Raw genomic sequence first — 16,897 nt, 5'->3', positions numbered from 1 at the left:
GGTGGACTACAAGTCCCAGCGGGCCCATTAATGCCCCGCATGCTGGGACTTGTGGTTCTCCTGTATCAAGCAATGTTATGTATGGAAGATTCAACCATATCAGGCCGGCGTCCACTGGCCAGGGACGCCGGTGACAGCCCCGGGCTTCAGCCCTGGACGGGTGAAGCCTGGGGGGGGGGGGGACCCCTTTATGGGGGGGTCCCCACTCCTCCAGGTACCCCGTCCAAGGCTGACCAGCCACGGTGCTCATGTTTCGGCCGGGGGACCTTATATAAAAAGTGTCCCCCGGCTGTGGCATGACACCGAGGGCTGTTGGAGCCCGGTGCTGGTTTCAAAATACGGGGGACCCCCAGATTTTTTGCCCCCCAGATTTTTGGAACCAGGACCGGTCCAAGAGTCCGGGCTGGTTTCAGAAATACGGGGGACCCCTATGCTTTTTGTCCCCCGTATTTTTGGAACCAGCCCCGGCTCAATGAGCCCGGGGCTGGTTATGCTCAGGAGGGGGGACCCCACGCTATTTTTTTTGTCAAAAAAACACTTTTCCACATTTTTTAACACAGGGCCATGCACAGATCTCTATGATCTGTGCAGGGTTCTGGCCAATTCGCATATCAAAACCTGGTCTGTGTTTTTTTTTTTTGATTTTTAGACAAATTTTTCAAATTCGCATCTCATTAAATATGCGAATTGTATACTTTTCAATGTGAAAACATCTGGATGCGAGTTCTGGCGAAAACTAAAAATCGCACTTTTAAAAAGTGCGATTTCGCTGCAAAACCGCACTTTTTGCCGATTTTCGCATCTCATTAAATATGCGAATTAGGGAAAAAGTGCGAAAACGGCCGTTTTTGCGATAAAATTCGCCAAAGTCAGATTATCTCATCCCATAGAATGTCACCCAATATATTAGCAGATACATTAGGAATAGACTAAACTGTGTGTGAATGCAACTTTAGACTAGTAACAAAACTGTCTTTCTGGTTATCCCATTAAAAGTGCCCAGTTGAGCCATATTAGCCAGGATGATATACCTTTAATTGATGAGAAAATAATGGTCCCAGAGAGGCCGCCCTGCAAATACATAACCCTCTGCCGCCATATCCCCTCGCAACCTTGCATGTCCCGCAGCAGGAGAAATCATTTGATGGTTGCTGACCATCAAATGTTTTCTCCTAGACTCGCAAATATAAAGTCAGTGGAGAGTGAATTATTTGTGTGTGTGCCAGGACGAAGACAGGGCGGGCATCTGACACCATGTGATGTCAACCGCACCCGCCCCTGGCACACTCCATGGCCGCATTAACATTTACGCAGTGTTTACATGGGGACGCCCACCGCCGCCATCGCCCCCCCCGCCCAATACCCCATGCGAGCGCTATGCCGACTGTGCAGATCGGCAAAGGTGCCCGCACAGAAGCCCTGCACATACACACATGAGAATATGAGCAGGGCAAAACCACCGAATGAATTAGAATCGGTCCCAATATTCCTTTAGAATGCAGGTATCTTATAGAAAGTCCTGCCTTATGGTATGTAATGGACTAACTATTTACTTTCATCACATGGTTGTTTCTATTGTTTATTCAGTTATAGACAGAACTCGGAGCAATAACAAACACTGCAGGATATCGTTCTTCTGGTGGACAGGAGACATGCGAGCATGCTGTAAACAGAGGTCGATGTGAATCCACAGGTACAGTGTTTCCTACTGCCTCTCTCACGCTGACTTCCAGTGTACAGAACAATCAGTTGTTTTCTCTTTTCCCTGAGCGGTCCATGATTTTCTGAAGTGTACGGACCATGGGAGCTTTTTATGCAGCAAAAATGCAGCTAAAGTAACAAAGCTCTTCAATATTTCAGTGTTCTTCTTGTGTACAGAGCAGGAAATCTACTTCGCTCATTCATTCCCATGTAACAGAATCTTTAAAGAATTATTATAATCGTAAAATCTATAATAGCTTGAGCTCCATATACAGAGAAATAGAAAAGATGCAGACAATTTTTATTGTGTTTTTTTTTCCCCGCTTACAGTATATTCCAGATTTTTTTATATTCCTGTTTCTAGAGATTTACTTTTTTTTATCATGAATAAACCAGATCTATGTTTGTAGTGTTTCCTAAATTGAGTTTAAGGTAATTTGCCCTTGTTTGATATTCTCTGTTTCTTACTATTTCTTCATTAAGGGTTTGTAAGATAGTGGGGGAAATTTACTAAGATGTAAATTAGACTTTACATGTGATGTTGCTATGGGCAACCAATCAGAATCTACTTGGCACCCTCTTGAAGATAGTAGACAGGATCCACAGGATTTAACAGAGAATTTAGTACATTGGCGGTGATCCTGATCTGCTTGTAGCTTACCGAGCAATTGTGGTGCCGACCCCCACCGGATCCACAGGATTTACCAGAAAATTGAGTACATTGGCGGTGATTCTGATCTGCCCAGAGCTTACCGAGCAATTGTGGTGCCGGCCCCCTCCTCCGCCGCCGTATCACCTCGCAACCATGCCAGGGGATGTGTTATGAAAACAAATCCCCCCGCATGTGCCAGCAGCAGGATAAATCATTCGATGGTCGGGTAGTAGTTCCGGTAATAGAGCCATGAGGACCTGTAGAAGATACTGGGGTCAGACAAGCAGACCCCACTGTGGTGTCTAATATTAATTTTAACTTAATATTGCACTGAATTTGTCTAGAAAATATTGCAGATTTAAAATATTTATTGTTCTGCATTAACAACCACTACGTTATTATTTTATGATATACCTCAGGACATGACTGCTGGGACCTAGAACCCAGGGAATATGCTCCCATTCTTATGCAAGGTGGCTCACCTCTACGTTATTATTTTAGGATATACCTCAGTACATGACCGTTGGGACCTAGAAACCAGGGAATATGCTCCAATTCTTTTGCGAGGTGGCTCAAGTCCTTTAGTTTGTTCTTTGTTTTATAGCAACTTTTTTGCATAGATAAATGTGTGTCCATCTCTATACTGCATATCCGTCTTTACACACCGTGGCTTGTCATGCCATAGAGTCCCTATCGGTGATTCCACGTGACTCCGCTGCATCAAGCATCACCCTTGCTCAAAATGTCCATCTAACTCTCATAATGAAACAATAATTTGCTAGAATACACTGATTCATCTTATGTGTGATGTTTGTACATCTGTGCAAATTTGTCTGAATATGTATATGAAGTGCTGCGATGCATCAGCTACAGTTTTTCCTCATGCCAAGTAACTTTATGCGACTTTATATGTGTATAAAACAAAGGTTACAGCATGGCTCTCACTTTCAATATCCTCTGTTGTCACGCAACCTTAATAATATAGGGCAGTGGCTTCCAAACTCAGTCCTTAAGTACCCCCCAACCAGGGGTTATAGGGCGAGATGTACTAAGGGTAAAATGCGGTAAAACCTCTTTACCGCATTTTCCTATGTATTAAAACCCCGCCGCACCGTTACCGCATAATAGGGTATCGCCACCTTTGGGTGGCGATACTCTATAGAAGCCTATGGGCTTATTTTCACCACCTCCACCACAAACCCCCCTCTCCCTCTCCCTCTGGCTTACCTGGTCCAGGTCTTCCTGGACCCGGAAGGTAAAACCTTCCTCCCCCTAGTGATGCAGCCGGACGTCCTTCCGGCTGGCGTGAGGGGAGCAGGAGGCGGCAGGGAGCCCCATGACACATTACAGGTATCATGGGGGGCCTCCGTCACAGCATCGCGATGCCAGCCGCATATGTTATGTTAGCTCCTAACTGCCATGACTGATGCTGGGTTTGAAAAATGACATTTAAGAGCTGATTAACTGGTTGTTTATCACTCTCCACTTTATCACTTTTTGAAACTTAGTACATCTGGCCCATAATCCTTTTGAATGGGGGCATATATCACATTATGGGAAGCTGAGCTCTGTATTCATTTTAATATGGTAGTTTCTCTTTAATAAATATTACAATTGTATTTATAATATTCAGTGAACCTTAAAAGAATAAGGGAGGATAATAAGCCACACATCATTTAGCTACTTGTTTGGTTCTGCCAGACCATTATCTTTCCATTAATCTTTCAAGTTGGGAAGTGAAAGACATTCTACTGTAACCAGCTGTATAATTTTTCCCTTACTCTTATGTGTGAAGCAGCTGCAGCTGCCGCATATTTGTTACTAGGATACTTGGATTCTTCGTCTAGCTTCTGCTGGTGCAAGTGTGTTTAGCAATTCAGAAGTTTGATCAGCATGATTTTTATCGGGATGTAAAACTACTTACCAGAAGGTGATCTCTTAAGTGACAGTGTAATCGCTACAGATGTACATGAATTGCTTAACTAAAAGTACTTGGGAAAATATCAAAGCTGTCACGGCGTATAAAATGTTTTGCTGTAAGAACGCAGTTTTTATATATGCTGCTTCAAACCCCCACGATTAAATATTTGGCACTGTATTTCCAGTTTCCTGCTATTACCAACAGTAAGCAGGAAGAGAATACGCAAGTTTAAATAGTAATGATCTCTTTCCAGAAGCCGAAAGCACTTGGGCTGAAAATCTTTGTTATTTGAATTATTAGGCGACCAAGATATTTTTGTCGCCAATTCGGTTATGTGAAGGAGCCGATTACCCAAAATTAGCCAAAATTGCTTCTGCCCTCTTGCACAATTATTATTACAATTTGGCCCTTTTACAATGTCAAATTAGTGTTATTAAAAAACATTGGCTGCTTTCTAAAATACTAGATGCAGAAATGTATTTTATTTTTTTGGTTTCCATTTATCTTTTTGTGTGTGTTACTGTGTGTGTGCTCTAGTGTGTATTTGTGTGCCCTGCTGTTATCCGGTCGATGGCTAGGTCAGCAGTCACGTCAACCACTATTGGTCGACAGTGATTAGGATGAAACCTTAAAAGGGTCGACATATACTAGATCGACATTCACAGAATGTTGACACACATAAAGGGTCGACGTGTCAATTGTTGACACATGAAAAGATCGACATGCGCTTTCACATGATTTTTTTTTTTAACCATTTTTTTACCATCCCAGTGGGCATAGAGGGAGAATAGAATAGCACGAGGCACCATACCTAAAGCATGGTGAGCACAGCAAGCCATGTGTGGAAACACTGTACACTTACATGTCAACATTTTGCTTGTGTCAACATTGATCTAGTTCAGGTGTCAACGTAAGTCTATCACTGTCTATCATTTCTACCAGAACCGCCTTGCTGACTCCATGTTGTCTTATGTTGCCCAGGATGCTGGCGTGTGCACCACATTGCTCAAGTGGTGATGTCACTTCCCCTCACGAGGGGAAGTGACGTTAGAGCCCAGCAGCCAGCAACAGCTGGATGAGGAGTGAGAATATTGTCAGCATTACCGCCATCATAACATGCACTTGGCAATATAGGAGGTTGGTATTGTTGCAGTGTTGGACTGGGGCATGAAGGGCCCACCGGGAATGATGTTATAGAGGCCCACTTTAGGGGTGTGGCCAGCTGCCACAGAAGTACGGCAAACATTTAAAGTAAATAGTAAATTCTGCTTGTGCATGCATGAAAATATACCCCCCATTAGTAACAACAGTGCACTGTAGAAGATACACCAACATCCTGTGCAGTATAATGTATAATTCATGTGCACAGTCTGGAACCTGATCCCTATAACTGGAGGTGGGGCCCCCAGACAGTGGGGTCCACCGGGGGATTCCCCTGTACCCCTGTGGGCCAGTCCGACACTGTGTTGTAGTGCATTGGAATAACAACCTTGCCACTCCAATAGATTTGAACCTTGTTAAGTCCTTGAAGCTGGAACTACTACCCTTGTCTATATCAGTAAGAAAATAAATATTTAAAGTTGATGATAGCAGAAGAAATTATTAAAAAACTGAAAGCCCAAGGATGGTTGCATCACACATGCAAATATCCCTGGAAGCTGGCCCATAGAATCAGTAAATAAGCTTTCAGAAAGCATCACAAAGGCAGCTGTATTTTGGTAATAATTATAGTGATAGATGGCTTTCTACTGCAGTAATAAGATAGAAAACCAGCCTCATCGCAAATGTTAACAAATAGACTGCTTAAGCAATATTTAAATAATTTTGTAGAATGTTTATCACTGTTAAAAATAATCATACTCATTTTCAATAAAGCGCTGTCCCTGGGAAATACTTCCCAGCGCAATAGAAGTTTTAAGTTTTCAAAATTCTTTTCCTCGGTAACTGACACTGTGTATGCCGCCATTGTCAGTTTGCAAAAATTCTCTGAAACTGTCTCCATACGCATAAAGCAGCTACCATCATCTGATGAAAAACATTTTTTCCTTTTTTTTACCATCTGCAGATGTGCTTCTGGTAATAGAATCGACATACGACATACGTTCGACATCTGTCAGGAGAGGGTGTGCGCGTGCACACCCCATTCAGATGGAGCCCACTGCCACCTCCCCACTGCTCCACCGTCCTCCCTGTAGCTGCCCGCACCCCCTAACCCTGCCCGCCTCCCCGCTGCTCCCCCATCCTCCTCGTAGCTGCTCGCACCCCCTCCCTGAAGTGAAAACGGGAAGGGAATCCTCTCCCCACCGCCATGTGACGGGGACGTGCATCCACATCAGATGGAGCGCCTTTCCGTCAGCCTGACGATTCTCTGGCGATTCTCTGTAATTCTGCATGAATCGAGAATTTGCCAATCGAACGATTATTAAACTACCATTCACACTGCGCCTGCGTGAGGGAAATTAGTGTATGAAAATGAGAATGGGTCATAAATGCAATCACGTCTCAGTTTGAGTGACAGGAAGCCAACGTTTCTGGGTGGAAATATAGCATTTTCAGGGTATGTCAGAGAAAACACAGGCATGTCCAGGCATTTTTGGGGTGAGTCTCTGACATTAGCACTGACCACTTCCAGCCTATCTCTGTTGCAGATTAGTGGCCACCTCAGACCTACTCACATTTGCTCAGATGGCAAATACACTTCAAAGTTTAGAGATTTGCGCATGGCTCTTTGATTCATTTGCAATTTTCGGGGGATGGGGGGGGGGGGGCTTTTTACCTCAGTCAACTGCTTTTTCTCAGATTAATGATCCATGCTGAATAAGGCACAAAGTCCCTATTTACAATAATGGGGTCTAGTTTTCCTATATTAGACTGTTGTTACATAGACAGATATGAAGACAGCCCTATAATTATGAACCTGGACATATCAAGCTGCAATGCAAGGAGACCAAATATGTATAATATTTTGCATGCAGGATAAATATTGACTTCTTTTTCATGTACAGTAACTCACAGATGCTGGGCAACTTTATTGTTATGGTGTGTACACACGGTTTGACCCTACAGTTTTGACTGTATAGTCAAAATCTCATCGGGATCGCACCTACAGATGGAGACGGCCTCATGCTTGCAGGGGCTGGAAATAGAATCGCCAGCCCCCGCCAGCCATCGGAAGGGGGCGCGCGAATGAGACACTCACACGCCCTGTTCCATCAGAGCTCCCCACTGCCATCTGCTGCCCTCTAACCTCGCCCGTCTCCCTGAAGCGGAGATGGGCGGAGTCCCACTGCCCAGCAGCTGACTGACTGGGAGGCGCTTGCGTGTGATACGCTCGCGTGTCCCAGTCTAATGCCAGCGCTTGCCAGCGGGGATGTTCTGACCATTATACTGCGTCTTGATTTGTCCCTCTCAAATCTAGCTTGGAGCACATTAGCTGACTGTTAGCAATATTAGCTAGGGTGTACACACTGTATGATTAAAGTTGCATGCTCCCGTGGTTCGTTACCAATGTCCGCCATCATCCTACATGTACAAATGATGGAGGACATTATTAACGAGGGCCATGCTACAGAATGAAGCATGACCCCGCTCCTCCACAACCCGCATTATCGGTCATCACTGCATGCATCAGCAAGTGTGTATACACTTGCCATTGCCAGCACCGCTGCTAAGTCCCATCCAGACATCGCTGGGTACACATATTGGGCCTGATTCTGGTTCACTTGCAAAAGCAAATTATCTCTCTAATGGACAGAACCACGTGCACTGCTGGTGGGACAGATGTAACAGAGAGAGTTATATTTGGGTTAGGTATTTTGTTTTTGTGCAATGTAAATACTGGCTGTTTTATTTTAACACTGCAATAGATACAGGCTGAGTATCCCTTATGCAAAATGCACGGGACCACAAGCATTTTGGATAAGGGTTTTTGTTAGGATTTTGGAATATTTTCTTTTTCATACTAACCTGGTCCCCTGGTGGATAAGGGTTTTTGTTAGGATTTTGGAATATTTTCTTTTTCATACTAACCTGGTCCCCTGGTGGTGCTCCGATGGTCCCCCGATGTCCACTACGCCCGTGTCAGCCTTCAAGATCCTCTTCAGCGGCATCTCCGGTCCCAGCGGTGCATTGCGCGAGTGCACGGGCGCACCGGTGATGTCACCGGCGTGCCCGTGCATTTGCGCAATGCACCCCTGGAACCTGAGATGCTGCTGAAGAGGATCCTGGAGGCTGCCGTGTACATCTGGGGATGAGGTAAATATGAAAAAAAGGGGCTGGGGGGGGGGAACAAACAAAAAAACCCTAAATATTCTGAAAAACCATGGTTTTCGGAATACACGGATAAGGGAGACCCGGCCTGTATTAGTTTGAAGTACAAACCTCACCCAAATCTAAATATCTCTGCACATGTTACCTACCTTCCAACATTGAACTGGAAGGAAGAGGGATGCTTAATGAGTCGGAGGCGCACGTCAAAATTGTGGGGGCATGGCCTTGTGACACAGGGCATGGTCTATTACCACGAGGCCACAGGCATGGCTAGCGGTTATGGGAGCTGCTGGCAGCTGTTCCAGCCCGTCAGGCTGCAGGAATAGACGCTGTGCTCATGCGCACAGCGTCTATTCACAGGGGACAGGGGGGACTCCCAACTGCCCCCCCCCCCCCTGCTGTGGGACACTGCTGGCCCCGTGCGGGATGCCCCCAAAAATGGACGTCCCTGCGAAAAGTGGGACAGTTGGGAGGTATGATGTTACATCATGTTGCAGTGCACATGGTTTTGCCCATGAGAGAGAGAATTTGCTTTTGCGACTGAACATGAATCAGGCCCATTGTGTAGTCTTTACCCATCTTAAATCTCTCTGCACACTTTAAGTCTCCCCCACCTGCCGTGCAGTATGGTTTTGTCCATTAAAGAGATAATTTGCTTTTGTGAGTTAACCAGAATCAGGCCCAGTGTGTATGGTGCTCTACTTTATTCTCAACTCAGAATCAGACCCAGTGTGTATGGTGCTCTACTTTATTCTTAACTCAGAATCCGACTCAGTGTACATAATGACCATTCTGCCGAAAGGCGATTGTAGATTCTCTTATTTCCACTAATGATATGTGCTGTCAGGTAAACCCACTTTCCCTTCCTATTCCAAATGTAATTGATCTTGTTTTTATGGACAAGGGGATTGCGAATGTTGCGAAATAATAGTAGGGGCTATGCAAGTTCTTAAAAGAAAATTTGGTACTTATGTAGTATCTGGACGTCCGATTTAGAAATCGGGTCGGATCGGTAGCATCGCATCGCATGCGACCAAATCGTATGCGATGCGATGGTCCCGATTTTTCCATAGGATTCAATGTTAAAATGGTCTGAGTCCATTTTAACATAGAATTCAATGGGAAAAAGGGGTCCTTTTCCTTTCCCCACTATCCAAGTTGGCATGGAGTTGGATATAAACCTGTGGCGAGCGGGTAACAGAATACTTTTTTAGAAATCTCGCGGGGTCGCTTCGCTCGCCACTTTTCGGGCTCGGTGGCTCGCTGCGCTCGCCACGCTTTATAAAATCAACTCTATGCCCACTTGGATAGTGGGGAAATGAACAGGACCTTGTTAACATTGATTCCTATACAAAATCGCATGGAATCGCATCTGATTGTATGCCTTAAGGTAAGGCATACAATCAGAAAATCGGCAGCCCAGATACTGTACTACATAAGTACCGAAAATGTAATTCCAATAATGTGTTGGTTTTAGTTCTTCTGTATTGATATGTTAAACATTACTGCACGCTGTCTTGTACAGGATAACCAGACATTTGACAAACTTAATAGGAAGTATATGAATGTCGCCACCATGCAAGTTAGCGAAAGCAGATGCCACATCCATTAGCACATCGCATCTGTTTCAGCATCTGTGCATGGACATGAAAACAAGTATGCTTTGAAAAACAACTTAAAAAGCTCTTGAGATAACTGAGCCACAAATGTAATACTGCATTGAATACTGTTTAGTTTGATGAATGACGCAGATATCAGATGGGGTATTATTTAATCAGAGGGGGAGTAGACCTCACATAATTAATTCTCCCTTGCAGAAGTAAAACAATGACTAGTTAAGTATATTGTGTTCACAGAACAATAGGATGAGATAGTGAGAGACAAAGAGATTTATTAATGAAACATTGCACACACAAACTAAATGACAGATATTCAGGAACATTAAGTTTGTGTTTAAAAAGGAATCATTTTATCCAACATGCGAGGCTGCTGTCGCATGAGCATTTTTCTTGCTGCTTCTCTTGGGAGAGATAGTTTCTCATGAAACTACGGTAGCTAAACTGCAGATATATAAGATAAAGGACTATAATCCCCAGATTTGGTTTGTTTTATTTCAGTAAAGAGCAAAGGATATAACATTCTACGCACATACTGTATAAGACTGAATCTAGAGGAGTTTGCAAAACAAACTTTGGACCTCCTGCCTCAATTTGTCCGGTTATGGTATAAAACATAGACTGACTCATAAAAGACAGTCATATGGTCGACCACTAATGGCCGACAGTCAAAAGGTTGACAGTGTCTAAAGGTCGACTGGAAAAATGTCGACATGGATTTTTTATGTTTTTAGGGTGTCTATGTTGACATAGGTCGACATGGACACTGTCTAAGTGTACCGCGTCCCCTCACATGGCTCACTGTGCTCGCCGTGCCTCGCTGCGCTCAGCACACTATTTTATTCTCCATCCACGCCCTAGTGGATGGTAAGGCATGAAATACCGCCTGTCGGCAACTTTTGTAAAAAAATGCATGTCTACCTTTTTCATGTCGACCTTTTGATCGTGACGACCTTTAGACCCTGTCGACCTATTGTATGTCGACCTTTAAACCATGTCTACCTTTTGACTCTGTCAACCTTTTGACTGTCTATCATGAGTCAGTCAGTCTGGATACCATTTGTCCAAGCGTACCTACTGTAGATTTCTACTAATACCCATGAATTGCAGGGAGAGCCTCCTCCTCCCGTCCCTCTCTGTGGAGGCCTCTGACTGTCAAACAGGCAGAGGTGTTCGCATTCTGAGATGCGATCGCAGGACCTCTTATGCACCTGCACAGTATCGGTCTTGCATGTCCGCAGTTTGCCAATAATTAGGAATGTGTGGGTTGGATCGCTTATGCGCATCGAGTTTTAATGAGCGCAAACTCACAAAATAAATCTTAGTTTATTACATTTCCCCCACTATAGAGCTTTTCGGAAGATTAGAGTCATGCATGTTTAAGTTTTAATATGTTTTTAATTGTATAGAATGTATCACATAATCCTTTTATTACGGTATACATGTGAACCAGATATAGTAAATATTATTTTGCAAGAGAATTTAGAGAGAGAATGAAAAGTTGAACCTGTTTAGTTTAATTACCAGTTAGTTACCAGAGAAAAATCCTTCCCCGAAAATCCCTTTGATGAAGCTTTCCTGAAAGAAAAGGCAGAATTCCCATGTTTATATTACTTATGTTTAATGTGTGTGAATGGTACAAATACTAACATTTGTAAATATTAATATGCTCTTTAGAAATCCTAACCATAATCAGATCCAGAGATCCGGGCTTAGCTTAAAGGGGAAATGCCTTAGATTAAAGGAAGGGTAGAAAGGGAAGCCCGTCTCTCTGTTGTGGAAGGAAATTAAAAGAAGGTCAGAAAAGATAAGAAAGATCATTTCCTCTCCATCCACCATGTTCCAGTTGTGGAAGTCTAGGTACACACACGCCATTTTGTGATAGTATGGCCGCCATTTTGGTTCGCAGAGTTGCGCAAATAAAGTTTCCATACCCGAGTATGCGTGACAATGTGGACCGGAAGAGTAGACATACTATCACATATAAATTCATAATAACACACTTACACGAAATGAAATATAGTTAAAAGGTTTAGAACGCCACACATAGCTTAGTTAGCCCTGCACACACCTGTCTATATCGTGTTTAGTACCGTTCCGTTCAGCTCATTATGCGAAGTATTCCGGTCATTGCGAATATTTCGCAATGTACACTGTCCGATAGTTATGGACATAATCCATATCCCAGAGACAGTTTCTGTTGTAAGTAGTTAACAAAGGAAACTAGATAAAACCGGTTCTTATCCTTGCTGACGCCGAAACCACCGAACAAAGGACTCTTAAAGTTCACTCCCCTGCACCTGGTCAGACCAGGTACAGCGTCTAACCTCCTTACTTCTATTCAGTGGTTGTGTCTGGTTATTCGCATAATAGCGATAAGGTACATTGCGGACTCTGTCCTTTAAAGTATATTCGCAGAATTAGAGACAAAGTCCTGCGAAGGGATCTCTTATCAAGGTATTGGTTCTTAAGTGTATAACATACAATTAAAAGGTACGCTACGCTGCGCTACGTTTTGTTCGCACGTAGCTAGGTATAAAGGGTAAGCAGGTTACGGACACATTACGTAACCTGCGCTTTTCACATATTGTATCTCTGGTAATAATCAAATCGTCATTAACAATTGAGGGCTCGTCCGTCCGCTCCACAGTCCAGAACTCAGTACCAGGCGTGCGGATCGACCTATACCAGCAAAAGGGTGGAAGTATTTATTTGTTTCCATTGCTGGATAGGCCGAGTCCACGGCGGTGCGGGGTTCGGGAAGTGCTAGCGCTGAACCCGGAGTACAATAGGTGAAAGCCACCACGTGTTTTAAAGCATACCATACCTAAGTGTTTAGTAAACTGTACTTCTGCCTGCCACAAGTAGTTTAACGGGGTATAGTGTCTTGGGCTGCTTGATTATTATAGTATATGTACCACGTGCGATAAGGTTCGCACACGTGGAATCTGTGTTTATTATAGTACATAGAGGATCCCCTCTGTGCAAAACTATAATTATTCATTGTTAGTTACCGCAAAAACAGGGACTACGCCACGTGGCGACAAGTCCTGGGCCTTTTGCAGTAACGTAAAGCGTCTATTGTGTATCACGCAAGGTGCGCGCGCACGTGCCCACATCGGGAAAGTTTCGCATCTTTGTACGTGGTTTACGGATTAAGTACGGGATTTATTTCGCATCTTGATACGTAACTCTCGGACAGAGTTAAGGGATTTATTCCACATTTAGGCGCAATTACTGCGTATAGCGAAACCCGAGCGCAACCTTGCAAATACACTATAGAACACGTGGGTGGCCGATTCATCGGCGGCCTGTGAACAACGCACGTACACACGTGGCTGTTCATTGGTACTGCACACGCAGCACACATAGGAACTAAAAGGTGAACAGTATTAAACCACTAGCTTTATTTAAGCAGTATAGTAATATACTGCAAATGAGGCGGTGATTAATAAAAGAAAATAAGTTTTTTCTTTTTGTTCATTTTTTTTCATAAGCAAGCAACTCAAGCATTATTTTAATAGATTCCTATAGCTTATTATAAGGGATTTATACCTGCATAAGAATCTAGTGAAAAGCTACCGGCCTGGGAAAATTTTCTGTACAGAAATATTTCAAAAATAAGCATAAGACCAAGGTGTAACTAGCGCCCAGTGTGAAACATAACTGAGGCGGACGGGTGTGTGACGACACGACTCAGCGCAGTGTAGTCCAGTGTAGGACAGTCCAGTTAGGACCGGGTTCACGTGACGACGTGCCCATAGGAACTGCCCCTTCAGTGGAATTAATTCCGCTAGGAGGGTACAAGAAGATATATCGGAACGCACTTGTTTCCGATTAGCTACTTTAGAAATCCGATTTTTGGGGGTATAGGAAAGCAAGTTTGTTATACCCTGGAAAAATTGTGCCGCATCAAGCAAGTTGGCTAGAAGTTCGCTGCTAGTTGAAAGACTTGGTGATTGAGTAACATTACCTCGCATTGTGGGCTCTTCGCTTGATTGCGTTGAAGTGTCGCTGTGTGGAGAAGTGAGTGGTTGGGGAGCTCTCAGATAAGTAATAACCCACCGATTATCTATTAAGCTGTGAACGTTTATTCCTGTAACTATGGGTAATAACGGGTCACGCTGTGATAACGTGCAGGATAGGGAGGAAGCAAGCCGGCCAAGAGGATCGGCTGCTTTTATTATGTGCAGGAAGCACGGTGAACTCGCAGTTGTTTACCAAAATAAATGGAGAAAAATGACACAAGGCAGCAAGCTAGAATTTCCCAGTGTTGGTAGCTTCGATCCAGAAATCTTATCGGCAGTAAAAGATGAAATATGCCTACTCTCCAGTCGTAAGGAGAGAGTGAAGCATATAAATATTCTTAAATTGTGGCAGAAGGAAGGACAGGAACAATGGGGAACCAGAGGTCTGGCAATACCTGATGCAATCAGCCACAATAAAAATGCAAATGCAACCGCTGCCACACTAGAATCAGCTCCCCCACCCCCATATGTGCCGAAGGGGTTAATGTCTCATAAGAAAGACCTAAGTAATCATGTACCTGTTACTAACTTGTACCCTGTTTTATCCCCTTACAAGGAAACCCGAGAGGAAAACGAGCAGCTGTTGGCACTGGCCGTCTCTCATGCAATTAATATGATTGAGGGAAAAGCTCAACCCGCTGTTGAGGCCCCAGCACAGGAGGAGGAGACGGCTGATGCCAACAGCATAGTATTGGACTCAGGTAATGATGCACCACACAGCACAGACACAAATGACTCCCAAGCAGGTCCCAGTAATGCAAATGTGGTACAAACATACCCTGTACGCACACTGGAGGTTCCCTATGGTAAGGCAGACAGAGAGGGTGTGATACCTACCAGAAAGATGACCATGCTAAACCCATGGACACGGTTAGAGCTGCGGTCCATCATTACAGATTTCCCTGATCCTAGGAAAAATCTGGCTCTGTGCCGGAAATTTGTAAGGGATCTGGGAAACTCTGATGAGCCCACCAACAAGGATTGGAGAATCATGTTGAGGGCCTGTCTCCCCACTCACATTGACATCCCGAAATTCATTCAGGATAGTGGATTGAAAGTGGACAAGGAGATAAATGATGAGATCAACCAGGAAAATATACGCCTGATTAACTTACAGTTAGGAGTGTATTTTCCTGCAGCAGTGGAATATAGCAAGATATTCACTATCAAACAACAAGATGGTGAAGTAGCTAGCGAATATTTCAACCGGGGTTTGATGGCGGTATCAAAGTACACTGGTGTCTCTGAGCCTAAGGACGACCCCCACCTGAGGGAGCTGATTGTCTCTGTGCTGGTGGAAGGGCTTAGCGAAAACCTGAGAACCAGAGTCCAAACTTCTTTCCCAAATTGGCGTGGAATGACAGTGGATGCCCTACGGGAATCTGCTGTGGACCACGACCGCAACATTAAAAAGCGCAAGGAACTGCAAACTGAGAAACTGATGATGGTTAGCATCCAAGCCCTTACTAATGCCCCAAACAAAGTTGCATACCAACAACGAAACACCAGGGACACAGGCAGAAAGCCCATTATTTGCTACAACTGCAATAAGGAGGGACATATGGCAGCACAATGTAGGTCAGGAAACCCCAGGAGTTACCAAACACATAGGCGAGAATGGGAATCTCACAAAGGTGAGACACGGAGATACCCAGCCCCTAGACAATGGGAGGAGACAGACAGGTCACGCAACATGCCTCCTCCCCATCTGATGGCTGACACTGTGCTAAGGGCAACCCAGGTCAGACCATAGGAAACAGGTCATACCTGTATCCTACAGCCAGTTAGACTAACACAACACCTTGGAGAGGAACCTCAGGTGAAGGTTGATATAGCTGGAGTAAGACAAACCTTTTTGGTTGATACAGGGGCGGCCAGATCTGTTCTCAACACTCCTCTTCACTTGGGTTTCACTAACCAATCAGTAGCAGCAATTGGGGTAACAGGAAAAATACAACATTACCCACTGACGAAACCAGCGGAGGTTACAATCGGGCCTCTGCATACCAAACACTCTTTTCTGTTGGCTGCAGCGGCCCCGACTAACCTCCTGGGTAGAGATTTACTTTGCAAAATGGGATGTGTCATCTATTGCACCCCCGATGGGGTATTTCTGGACACTCCTAGAAATCTTACACAAGAAGTGCAAGATATGCTGGATAGTCCTCAGAGGCTAATGTTGTGTTCCACTGTTGTAGAATCAAATCCATCTAGGGTAGCTGAAATTACAGCACAAATACCGAGTTCCCTTTGGACTAAAGATGGACAGGATGCTGGGCTGATGGCAAATGTAGCTCCAGTAGAAATCCGCTTAAAAGAAGGCAAGATAGCCCCAAAAATACCGCAATACCCTTTAAAACCTGAAGTTGAGCTAGGAATATTTCCAGTGATCCAACGATTGCTCCAACAGGAAATCCTAGTTAGAACTTCCAGCACGGCCAATAGTCCCATTTTTCCTGTGAAAAAGAGCGGGGGGAGGGGCTACAGACTAGTGCAGGATTTGAGAGGGGTAAACAAGGTAGTTGAGAGCCAATTCCCCGTAGTGCCAAACCCAGCTGTCATCCTCATGCAAATCCCACCTCACTGTACCCATTTCACAGTCATTGACTTGTGTTCAGCATTCTTCTCCGTCCCTTTGCATCCTGACAGCCAGTATCTGTTCGCCTTTACTTACAGAGGAGTACAGTATACCTGGACACGACTCCCCCAA

The 16,897-nt window shown here is 44.4% G+C and overlaps 1 long non-coding RNA gene across 1 annotated transcript in view; it reads left to right on the top strand.

Annotated features, from left to right (window-relative positions):
- Positions 1-16,897, top strand: part of LOC146007002 (uncharacterized) — a 201,506-nt gene that overhangs the window by 86,562 nt on the left and 98,047 nt on the right. The window contains exon 2 of the long non-coding RNA XR_014444188.1: positions 1,588-1,693. This is a non-coding gene — a long non-coding RNA (uncharacterized LOC146007002). The remainder of the gene's footprint in view (positions 1-1,587; positions 1,694-16,897) is intronic.

Source organism: Crinia signifera, chromosome 6 (genome assembly GCF_055691185.1).
Source record: "Crinia signifera chromosome 6, ASM5569118v1, whole genome shotgun sequence".
NCBI classification, from domain to species: Eukaryota; Metazoa; Chordata; class Amphibia; order Anura; family Myobatrachidae; genus Crinia; species Crinia signifera.
The sequence above is the reverse complement of the archived record's forward strand: the minus strand, read 5'-3'. Positions and strand labels throughout refer to the sequence as shown.